This window comes from Grampus griseus (assembly GCF_964374135.1).
Source record: "Grampus griseus genome assembly, chromosome: 4".
Classification (NCBI taxonomy): domain Eukaryota; kingdom Metazoa; phylum Chordata; class Mammalia; order Artiodactyla; family Delphinidae; genus Grampus; species Grampus griseus.
The window spans coordinates 117,224,423-117,236,857 of record NC_138997.1 but is presented as its reverse complement, the minus strand read 5'-3'; the positions used below and the strand labels follow the sequence as shown (position 1 = coordinate 117,236,857).

The 12,435-nt window shown below is 39.7% G+C and overlaps 1 protein-coding gene across 11 annotated transcripts in view; it reads right to left on the bottom strand.

Annotated features, from left to right (window-relative positions):
* ANK2 (ankyrin 2) overlaps nucleotides 1-12,435 on the bottom strand; it is a 242,476-nt gene that overhangs the window by 194,843 nt on the left and 35,198 nt on the right. The window lies entirely within an intron of this gene.

The following is a 12,435-nucleotide window of genomic DNA, read 5'->3' as shown; positions in this document are numbered from 1 at the left end:
GTTTTTCCAGACGATGTTATGGAAAAAACTTTTTGGCCAACCCAATAAAATGATTCCTGCAAATTGCATTCAGTATCAATTTCAGGTTTGTCTGCGATACACAAGCCAGCTTAGTCACTTTATCCTCTGAACAATCACAAAATTTGGTTCTTTTCACAACTGATTGAATTTTGTGTCCTGTTTATCTTCCCAACAAGGCTTCTTATGAACAAAAGTCAAATCTATTCACCTTTGTAACCTCTACGCCTAATATAGTACCTAGCACAAGGCGAAGGATACTGCAGTAATATTCTTACAATGAATGAGCTAATGAATAGTATGTCTCATGCAGAGGTAAGCAGGATTTTGTTTAATTCATCCAGTCACTGTGCATTCTATCAGGAAATGTGGTCAGTGCACAGACAAGTCAGGTACAACTACGTCCACCTCTAGCCTTTGGAAACACAATCAGGAAAAGTGCACTCTCTGAGGCTGAAGCTGGTTAATATTAATGTGTATAAGAGCAAATTAGACCGTGAGAGAAGGATTTAATCTAAAGTGGCTTTTCGGGCTTCCGTGGTGGCGCAGTGGTTGAGAGTCCGCCTGCCGCTGCAGGGGACGCGGGTTCGTGCCCCGGTCCGGGAAGATCCCACATGCCGCGGCTGGGCCCGTGAGCCATGGCCGCTGAGCCTGCGCGTCCGGAGCCTGTGCTCCGCAACGGGAGAGGCCACGACAGTGAGAGGCCCACGTACCGCAAAAAAAAACAAAAAAGATAAAGTGGCTTTTCTCAGCCTGGAATCCTTGGATGTGCTCTTGAGGATCTCAGAATTCTCTGAGAATTTTTTTAATCTGATATTTTCATTTAAGTGCCAATCTTAAAAAAATTAATAGACATATATGCTAGATCATCTGGGTAAATCACATTTTAATTAAATATCATCTAGTAATTTCTTGTTCTTGTGTTCTTGATTGATTCCAAGGGATCATTTAAAGGAACATGAATCTTAATGCAGGATTTCTGAAACTGAAGCATACAGATGTATTCTCAGGGCTCCCCCCAAAATCTCCTTCTCTAAGTAGGAGAAATACTACCTCAAGAGATAGTCTGTAAACATAACCTGATGAAACTTGGGTCTTTCCATTTGGAAAGCAGAATAGATGCTTGAGGAAGGAAGACTAGAACCTTCCTAAGTATTAGAAGCTTTACTATTTCCCACAGAATCACAAGTTGTCTGAAAGCAATAATGACAATTTTGATTAAGTTGGAAGGAATAAACTTGTTAGAACTTATCCAGAATTTGTCCATCCAGCTACTCTATCTTGAGTGAAATCATCCATTGTGGCCAGCCCAACTTTTTTAACTTCTCTGCAGCTGCAACTGTCACAGCCATAATTTGGCCTCCTGAATGAGTGTGTGCAACACAGTGGGTTTTCTCACGTATCATTTGAGCCCAAAGTAGTTTCCCTTTAAGGTAGAGAAGTATGTTGCGAAGATTACATACATGAAGTATGTAACACAGTGATGAGCATGTAGTAGGCATGCAATAAAGAAACTATTATTTGATATCATAGGTATTATTACTTCCCATTTCACGAATGGATTATTTGACTCAGAATAATTTAAGTGATTGGCTCAATGTCTGTGTTTATTCAATTATTCATTTATCAAATATTAATTGGAAATCTACTGTGTACCAATCCTGGGTCTTACTCCTTGCAGCAAAGTGCCCTTTTCACTAAACACTGAAGCTTAAATACTAGTTTATAAATCATTCATTGTGACCTGGTTCATATAAGCTAGTAGCCGTATTTAGATTGGTATACTTCATGGGCCTTTCTTTTTAAACCCCTTAATTTTCCTGTGTTGTTGATGTTCCAAGTTCTCAGTTTGTGGAGTTTGCCTTCCTTTCTGTGTATTGCTAAATTGTTAGCTGTGAATGCAAATGGTTAATAAGAATCTAATGTCTTCTTTAGAGACACAGAAATCTCACTAAAAGAAGTCATTAAAAAGGGCTGTAGGATTCCCTGGTGGCGCAGTGATTGAGAGTTCGCCTGCCAATACAGGGGACACGGGTTCGCGCCCCGGTCCGGGGGGATCCCACATGCCGCGGAGCGGTGAGGCCCGTGAGCCATGGCCGCTGGGCCTGCACATCCGGAGCCTGTGCTCCGCAACGGGAGAGGCCACAACAATGAGAGGCCCGCGTACCACAAAAAAAAAAAAAGGGCTGTAGAGACTGTCTCCAGTTTGAGGTCTAAATTAATAATTTCAAGGGAACTTGAATAACAGATCTCTTGATATAACTTCTGGTGGTTGCTCTGGATGAGAAAATATATTCTCACCTCCCTGGTAAATTGCTTCTTTCTCATGCTACTTCCCTCCTCTGCCTCCCATGGGCACTATTGTTGTCTTCCCTCATTCCTTAAGGGAAATATCACATCACAGGTTCTCCGATAAACTTCTTTCCCAAGGGCAGTGGCATGCTTCTCTCACCCCCGCAGTGAGTCTGCATACCCACTCAGGTGCAGGGTTTAATTTCAGATTGTCCTCTCTGCCCCCTCTACCCTACACAAAGAAGTTTTCTTCTTTTTATTGATGGTAGCTTTTTTGTGTGTGTGTGTGTGTGGTGGTAGCTAGGGGAATGAGGGTGTGGGGAGAGCCAGGGATGACCTCTTCCAAGGTGTGCCCTTATGAGCTTTTGTTCATCTGCATCTTAGACTCTTTCATTTTACCCTGAAGACTTTTCATTTCTGCGGGAAGAGGCTGAAAAGAAACTGAGTAAAGGACTAAAATCAGTTGCCTACATCAAGTTATACGCACGTACATATACAGGCTCATCAAGAGACAGGTAGCCCCTGATCACGTCCATCTCAACAGACAAGCACCTTTTCATACGGAGCTGCTGAATTCTCTTCTCTTTTTCTGAATCTAAAGAAGGTATCATCTGAAAACAAGGTTTCCTTTTTTTCCTTCCTCCTTATTCCAGAAGAGAGAAGGCCTTGAAAAGACTAGAGATCCTAGGATTTGGGGTTACACCTTTATAATCATCAAAACACATACACACGAAAGGATAAGGAGAAATCTATGAGGGTAGGGAGGGATGGGAGAGGCTTGGGAAACTTCTATAGAATAAAGGAAGAAGACTGTTTAGAGTAAGTGATCAGCAGACAAAGAGACGGTTAGACTATGAATGGTCAAAATCTCGGTTACTGCAAAGGGGCTGTTTGATTTTTAATGGCACAAAGAAAATAACCAAGCAGAAAAATGACTAAGCGAAAATGGCCTCTACCTCTTACCTCACACACCACCTGTGTTTGGTTGTAGTGCGTATCTGAAGAGCTGTATTGAATACGTGTTTGGATCAAGATCTTCCCTCTGTTGACCCTCCACAGCAGAAATCAAGGTGAGACTCCATAACTCTATGGGCTCCTGGCTAGACTCCCTGCTGCCTCTTATCTTGCTCCAGACAACTCTCACAATCTCACCATCACCATCTGGTTGGGACCATATGGACTACACTTATTACACCCTGTATCCCTCTTTGTGCCAGTCACCACGTGAATCCTCATCCCTCCAAATGCAACCCCTGTAGGCCTTGCTATCCCCTTTTCTAACGATGTCTCTGATCACTTCCCATGTCCTGAAATTCTTACACAATGGCCTCTAGAAGACATGAATGTGGTTATTAGCAGCATCTGTGTCTTAAATCTTTTCTCTGAGCATTCCTTTTAACCTTTCTGTTCTAAATGAAACCCGAAGCTACTGCTTCCCTGAAGTCTACTCAAGTGATAATATTTATCCCCTACACCCCAATTAACCACTGGACTCAGTGGAGCTATGCTAATGCTCCTTGCTCTTCAAAACGATTTTTTCCTCATCCTTTTACATAAACCTCCAGAAGCCACCAGCCTGTATGTTTTAGATCCCATCCTCATCTCTTGAAGATTTTAGCTTCTAGTTCATTGCCACCTTTTCCAACATATATGAAGGTGGTTTTCCCAGAACTCTACACATTCAGGTTCCTGACTTTTCCACCAATAATTTTTCTTTTCTCTACCTCATCTACTCTTTCCACGGTCATTTCCAATGATATAATCTTCCTCCAGGATTTCAACTTCGAGCACCCGAGCCGTTAACTTCCATTTACCCTCCCGCCAATCTACTGACCCAAATCAAACAATCCTTCAGCCCCTGACACCTAGAGTCTGTTCACCTTTTCACTGTGTCCATTTCTTTCCTCATTCAGCCTAAATTCCATGCATAATCTTTATAATCATTTTAGTCATTCCCTTGGATGCATCCGCAGTTGGCTTGCCCTTCTCTGGCTGTACTATACATGCTTAGCTCTACCACAATCTCTGCAACTGATCCCATGTCTGAATGTGGCTGCAGAGATACACATACGTGCTCGCTTGTCATAATCCTTAAGTGGGCCCTTAACACTGCCTGGCAATCATAGTCTGTTACCCTTAATCACTCTCTCTCCCACTCTCCTAGATGATTATTTCATATTTTCTGTCTCCTCAATCTCCAACACCTCCTCTCCCATCTTAGCTCTGTGCTGATGACATTCATCTTTCACTAAAAACTAGAAGCAATTAAAAGAGAATTTCCATTCCACATCCAGCTCCCAGCACCACACCCACACTACTTCTTGGTCTTTTATCCCTAAACCCTTCTTTTTCCTGAACTATCCATGTTCTTAGCAAAGGCCGACTCCCCCACTTGCGCACCAGGTCCCATCCCCTCTCACTTACCCTAGGACACCATCCAGCAAGTCTACCCTCTCTCTCATGCATCATTGATTTTTCCCTCTTCTGCTTTTTTCCATTAATAAAACAAAAATGCTATGATTTATCTCATATTTTTTAAAAAGCCTCTCTTAATCCTACCTCCTCTTCCAGCTACGTCCCCTGTTCTCTCCTTCCCGTTACAGAAAGAGACCTTCCAGTAGTATCTGGTCTGCTCATTACCGACTGAATCAACTCCAGTCAGGCTTTCACCCCACCAGGCAACTGAAAATGCCTTTAACAAGTCATTAGCTACCACCACTTCACTACAGCATTTGTTCTGTTCCTCAGCTTATTTGATCAACAGCATTTTATAGGGTTGATCATTTCCTCCACCTGAAAATAACTCCTTCACTTGGCTTCCGAGACACTGCACTCCAGGGTTTCTTGCCACTTCTCTGGGCAACTCTTCCCCATTCCCCTTCCTGGTTCCTCCTCATCTTCCTGACCTCTAAGAGATGGAGGGTCCCAAGGCTCAGTCCTTGGACCTCTTCAATTTTTCATAAATTTTTCACTCACTGTTTTGGCAACCTTGTCCAGTTTCCTGGTTTTACATAACATCTATAACACTGAATGCTCCAAATAATAGATCTCTGGCCAAACTCTCTCCTCTGAACGCCAGACGCATCTATCCAACTACATGCTCAATATCTTGGATATCAACTAGACAAATCAAATTTAACATGTTCTCAAGTGACCTTCTGATTATTCCCTCAAACCTGCTCAAACCACAGTCTTTCCCATCTCAGTTAATGAAACGTTAGCCCACATTCGTCTTGCGACCCCAGCCTTCATCTCTGACTCCTCCCTTTTCCACTCGGCAATCATTCACTGTTACACTTAATCACGCTCTCCCACTCTCCTAGACGATTAGTTCACACCTTCTCTCTCCTCTCGGGTAATGAATCTTCCACCCTCATTATTCTCTTTGCGACCCCAGCCTTCATCCCTGACTCCTCTCTTTTGCTCTTAGACTACATGAAATCCATCAACAAAACCTATCAGCTCTATCTTCAAAATATATCCAGAATCCAACCACTTCTCACCATCTCTCCTGCCTGCTTACCTAGAACACCTCATCTCTCACTGAAAGTATGACAAAAAGTGTAATACTCCTTTATAAAGTGTAATACTCCTTTGTAAAGTGTTAATACTCCTTTGTCTTGGTAAAGTATTTCAAAAGTGTTCCCTCCTTCTGCCCTTGCTCCCTTTCAGTCTAAGGGTGACTATTCAAACTTAAGTCAGCTTATGTCCCTTCTCTGCTAATCACTTCTCTTCTCTCGGAATTAAAGCCAAAGTTCTTAAAATAGCCTACATGCTCTCTGGTGCTGCCTTGGGCTCTCCCCGACCTCCTACTTCTCTTCCCCTCCCTCGTTTTACTCCAGCTACACTGGCTTCAAACACGCCAGGCATGCTCCCTCCTTGGGGTTTTCTCCCCGTCAAGCCTTCTTCTAAGATATACTCCCTCCAAACAGTGCAGGGCTTCCTTGTTCAATTCCTTCAGGTCTTCCTCTGACCATCCGACCTCAAGTAACATGCTGCTCCCCTTCCCCTCCCTCTCCTCCCCCCCTACTATATTTTTCTCCCTGTCATTTACTTCCATCTCTCTTTCCAGATATTTTAGTTTTTTCCTTAGAGACTGTCTCTCTCAGGTTGTAGATTATAAGCTATATGAGGGCAGGGTTCTGTCTCTCTCTTCATGGCACCTAGGACAGTGCCTGCCACATAGTAAACACACAATACATGCTTGAATAAACAGATAAACAAATGGTAAGCCTGAGTTCAGACTGGCCGAAAGACTGTTATGATGATAAAATTTGAGATGACTTAAGGAGGTTTGAGTGGCTGCCTGGGAGTTATGTTTTAAAATCCACATCTTTTAGTCATAGAAAAAGAGAATTCAAGAGAATTCTTAGAATATAAATTGTTCTGTTCAATCTAAATCACATTAGCAGAGTACTTAAGAAGACGAGTCGGGATTTCCCTGGTGGCGCAGCACTTAAGAATCTGCCTGCCAATGAAGGGGACATGGGTTCAATCCCTGGTCTGGGAAGATCTCACATGCCATGGAGCAACTAAGCCCATGCACCACAACTACTGAGCCTGAGCTCTAGAGGCTGTGAGCCACAACTACTGAAGGCCGCATGCCTAGAGCCCAAGCTCCACAACAAGAGAAGCCACTGCAATGAGAAGTCCGCGCACTGCAATGAAGAGTAGCCCCCGCTCACCACAACTAGAGAAAGCTCGCGGGCAGTAACGGAGACCCAAAGCAGCCAAAAATAAATGAATAAATAAAAAATATAAAAAATTAAATTAAAAAAGACAAGTCATAAAAAAATTTGAGTGAAGCTACCCTTGGCAATTTTTAAATGAAAGAAGATCTTCATAATCCTGTGTAGTGACACACAGAAGTGAAACTTTTCAGAGCTATGGACAAGTAGTTGAGGAAGTCTCTACCGGAATTACTTTACATTGGATGACTTATCAACATTGAAACTAAAAATTCTAAGTTCTCAAAATATTTAGCATACATTATTCAAATCCAACTTAGTGCTACTCAGTACAGAGCAAGAACTGGTATTAATGTATTGAAAAAAATCAGAGAATAATGCAGAATCCAGAAACAAGAGCACACATAGCCAGAACTAGACAGAGGCAACACTTTGGCTTCTTCTAAATGAGGGGTCAAAATAAGCTCATAGATATATAACAAGATTATTTGTACAAATACTTTTACCTCATTTAACTTGTTAGAAAACTATACACAGTTCATTCCATATTCCATTAATTCTATGAATTCAATTCTCAGTTATTCATTTTTGTTGTTTCTGGCATTTTTAAATGTCATTTCTGGCATTTTTAAAGAGAGGTCCAGACCAGATGGACCCAAATGGCATTTATAAAGAAGATTTTAGTTCCAAAAAAGATTTTAATTTAAAGAAACCCAGATAAACAGTAACTGTTACCAAATTGCTACTAAACGTGATATTTCCTAATTGGTGACACAGGCTATGATAATACCTTTCATGTTCTGTCCTGCCTATAAGACCCAGCACCACTTTTGCTAAAACTTAGGTTGAGAATCAATATAAAAATATTTGCTAATATTTATTGAATACTTGCTCTGTTAACCTTGTTTATAATATTGCAATCTTATGAACAATTACTAAATAAATTTAAAAAATAAGTATATATGAGTTTCAAAAATAAGGAGCAAACACTAGGATTTATTCTCCTTTCTGAATGTACAAGAGATTAAAAGATAAATAAATACATTACCAGCTTAATCTTTTACGGAAAATGAAAGTTAACAGATTTGTAACTATTTGCGAAAAATATGAAAACAAAGTTTTTTTTTTTAAGAATATTGTCTTGTGTCAAATTTATGAATTTTTCCCACATCATTTAAACAATTAGAAGCCAAATGGTATTTTTCAACTAAATTTCAAAATTCTCATGGTAGTTACAAGACCAATTTTATAAAGAAAAAGATTTTCATCCAAATTTCAGTTTAAGGAATCTTAGCACGCCAATACATGTGGTATTTTTGGAAAGTTGGTACAGCCCAGATTGCCTTTCATTGAGAAATACAACAGGGTACAGAAAATCCTGCTTTCTATGTTACATGACATAATGCTCCCCAGAAACTCAGGCTTACAAGCAAAATAGAGAATACTTTTTCTTTCCTTCTTTCATATGCCATATTAGCTTTGAGCTTTTCTAGCTTTGAGCTTATTTAGCTTTGAGCTTTTTTTAGCTTTGAGCATATTAGCTTTGAGCTTATTTAGAAATAGCAGTACTTTGGCTGAAGAGTTGCCTCTTTTGCCCTCCTAAGTGTTTGGAAATTATATTCTGCTCTATATTTTATTTGAGTTTTAGTAGTAATCCTGGTGGTGGTGCTCTTTGACTTAAAAGTTCCTTTAACTACATATTATGTTGATCTGAGGATGAATAAAGTCCTTTTTATATTAGCATAGTAGATTAAAAATAAGATTCAAACATCTCAGGAAGACGTCTTGTAGTAGAAAAGACTTGTATGTGAGAGACAGATCTGTGTGACCCTGGGGACATCACTTAACCACCTGTGGACTCAGTTTCTGCATTTATAAACTCAGGCAAATGCCTACCTTATAACATTTGTCTCTGCTGATTGATGAAACATCACACATAAAGCCACCAGCACAAAGCCTGATACATAGCAACTAACTAGTTAACATTAGTCACTTCATTTCCCTAATCTCTATTTAATATACATTCTTGAATGGTAATAATAAAGAACCAACACCAGACAACATTTACTTTCTACCTAGTAAATTCAGGTGACTGAAGAGAGTCAATCTCATACTTTGTGTGGAGGTCAATTTTAATTTTTCTGATTCTTGGTAGACATACACAGTAACTGCAATTAGAATAGGTACACCTTAGAAAGTCCTTTCATATTTCATATTTAATTTACACTGCAACTCGGTGGTGTAAGATTGAATGTATTATTACTTTCTTGTTTTAGAGATTAGAAAAATGTCACTTTCTGAATTGAAATGACTTAACAAAAGTGGAGATGGAACTTAAACTGCTGGGCTCTAAGTTCTGTGTGGTTTCATGACATTTTGTTGCCTTCTCACAAAAATACATGTTCTTCCCCTTTATAGTAACATGCTAGTGGACAGTCGGCCACTACACGAAAAATATGTTAGGCAGTTAAAAACTTATCAAAGTAACTCAAGAAGTGAGGTTGGTCAATAAAGTGAATAAGAATTGAGTATTTACTGCTGAGAGTTTGTTTTTCTTTAAAAATAAACTCCAAGATCTTTTATAAGATTAAGATATTTCTTATACTTTAGGGTGAAGTGGACTTGGTTTGACTGAGGTTAACTTTATTTTCCTTGGGTTCATCTTTTGGTATCACTTACAATGATTTTACCAAATGAACTAATAGTTCTAACAGTTTCATTGCCTATTTTCCAGCATACTGCAAATTTAGAATGTTAATGAACTGATATTAAAATTGGGGGAATGTATTTAATATACTTGAAAAAAGTCTAAAATAACATGTGAAGGGACTTCCCTGGTGGCCCAGTGGTTAAGACTCCGCACTTCCACTGCAGGGGCACAGGTTTGATCACTGGTCAGGGAACTAAGATCCCGCATGCCATGCGGCCAAATAACTAAGTAACTAAATAAATAAAATTAACATGTTAAAAATTTTAAATATTTCATATTCAATCTCACAGGTAGCTTTGGAAGAATTTCATTTATCTATATCTATATAGGAATTTGGATGTTGTCTTTCTCTTTTAAAGTAACTAATGTATCTAAACTTCAAATTATTTGTTCAAAAGAACACTAAAAACATATCAAAAAGAGATTCATAATATAAGATGGATAAGAAATAGAGATGTAAAATATGTAAAATATGAAGGTCTTATATATTGGGATAAAGGAATTTACTCTTATTCCATAGGTCAGGGTCAAGAACTATGTAAGGTCTGGGATTTTATCTCACCTACAAGCTAAAAAGCTTAACTGCTACTATTTCCTGATACTGGTAGAAGACATGAGTCTCCTGGATCAGAGACAATGGACTTTACAGTTCATGGCAAAAGGAGCGGCTGAGTGTCAATATGTTGCTTACACCAGCTCCCTATGCCCCCCTCCCAATCCCATGCGAGTGACATACAGGACCAGTGATGGATGCCTGGGCATGTTGTGGGTTGTTAAAGAAGAACATTAACCTTGGGGAATTCACAGCTTTTAAATTAAGAAAGAACAAGCCTACTTCTTATCTAGAGGAAGAAGTTACCTAATCCCTCTAGGTTGCTCACTGCAATCACTACCCTGAGAAATGCTCCAGATAAAGAGCATACAGGGCCTTTCATTCTTGACACACGCAAAAGAATATATAGGGATGCTCAGGGTGACAGCAGACTGATATTCCCTACAGCAAGCACTCAATATTTTTTTTTTTAAATGTTGAACCTTCTTTTAATTTATTTATTTTTATTTTTGGCTGTGTTGGGTCTTTGTTTCTGTGCGAGGGCTTTCTCTGATTGTGGCAAGCGGGGGCCACTCTTCATCGTGGTGTGCTGGCCTGTCACTGTCGCGGCCTCTCTTGTTGCGGAGCACAGGCTCCAGATGCGCAGGCTCAGTAGTTGTGGCTCACGGGCCTAGTTGCTCCGCGGCATGTGGGATCTTCCCAGACCAGGGCTCAAATCTGTCCCCTGCATTAGCAGGCAGATTCTCAACCACTGCACCACCAGGGAAGCCCAACACTCAATATTTTTGATGCCACCGGAGTTACTCCTCTAAAGGATAAGAAATACTGCCATCGATGACAGTGCTTCTTAAGCCGGTTACTCTCAAGAGGAGCAAGGAAAATCCTGCACCCTTTGCAAAAGGCTTCAGGTAATTCTTATACAACTATCTTACTGACCTAAGCACTGGAAGCCATAGAAAGTTTGGTAGTGAAAGGAGTGCCATAATCATATTTTTATTTTAGAAAGATGACTCAAGACATAGTGTGGAGATTGACCAGAGTGGACAAGATGAAGACAGGACCTAATTAAGGAGGCTGTTACGGCAACCATGGTAAGTGACCGTGTTGTGAGTTAGTGCAAATTTGTGGATGTGGAAGATGAACTGAAAAAGGAGTGCTAGACTGGTGTAGGGGAGAAGACAAGGGTGGAGAGCTGTTGGAACTAACATTGGTGAGAAAACCAGCAGGTAGGAATTTGAGAGGAGAGTAAGTTTGAGTATGAAAAGATATCAGGTTGTTTTTGAAAAGCTGTACTTGAAAGGTATACTAATTTCAGGCGACTATAGATGGAACGTAACTGGGCTCAATATATATCAGAATATATATCAATATATATCATAGGCATTCTATAGATGATTTAGAATCCGCCAATAAAATTCATCTCCTATTAACTTAAAATTAGTCAGGATTATTCACTTCCCAGTCAGCTCTGTCTCACACACACACACACAAACACACACACACACACACACATACCCCACACACACACCGATGTGCAACATTTAGCACACTGTATTGAATACTGTAGTCCACTAGACACTTTAATTCATGGCATTAAAATCTTAGTTAAAAATAGCACAAAAATCTCAACATCACTGGGACCAAATAATATCCAAATGTATAATATTGTCTAAAGTCCTTAGCGAGTGGATGTGATAAATAAATAATCCAAATACCTCATTTAAGCCAACAGTTGCAGCCTCTTCTCATTCAAATTTATATTTTAAAACTAATTGGGGGGATTGTTTTGGTGGTCCTAGTCAGTGTAATAGAGCATAAAAAATAAATAAAGGCATAAAGTTGAAAAAATAAAAATAAAAAACTAATTAGGGGGAAAGGGAGGGATAATTTTGATTTTATCCTCTTATTTCTCTATCCCAAATTGTAACAATCAGTTACCCCTAAGTAAAAGGCATACAGCAAACAAGAAAAGAAGCCACAGTCTGGATAACTAGTTGATGATAAATGAGAAGTAAAACATCGTTCTTGGTCAACATTCCAGCTCAGGGCAGCCCAGATCATTTCATAGGCAAAACTGAGGTTCAATTATTTTTGGTCTATCTAATTTGCCAGCCTTATTAACTCTAGATACAACCATATGAGGCTTCAAAAGTTGGTAAGGAAGAAAAATGGAC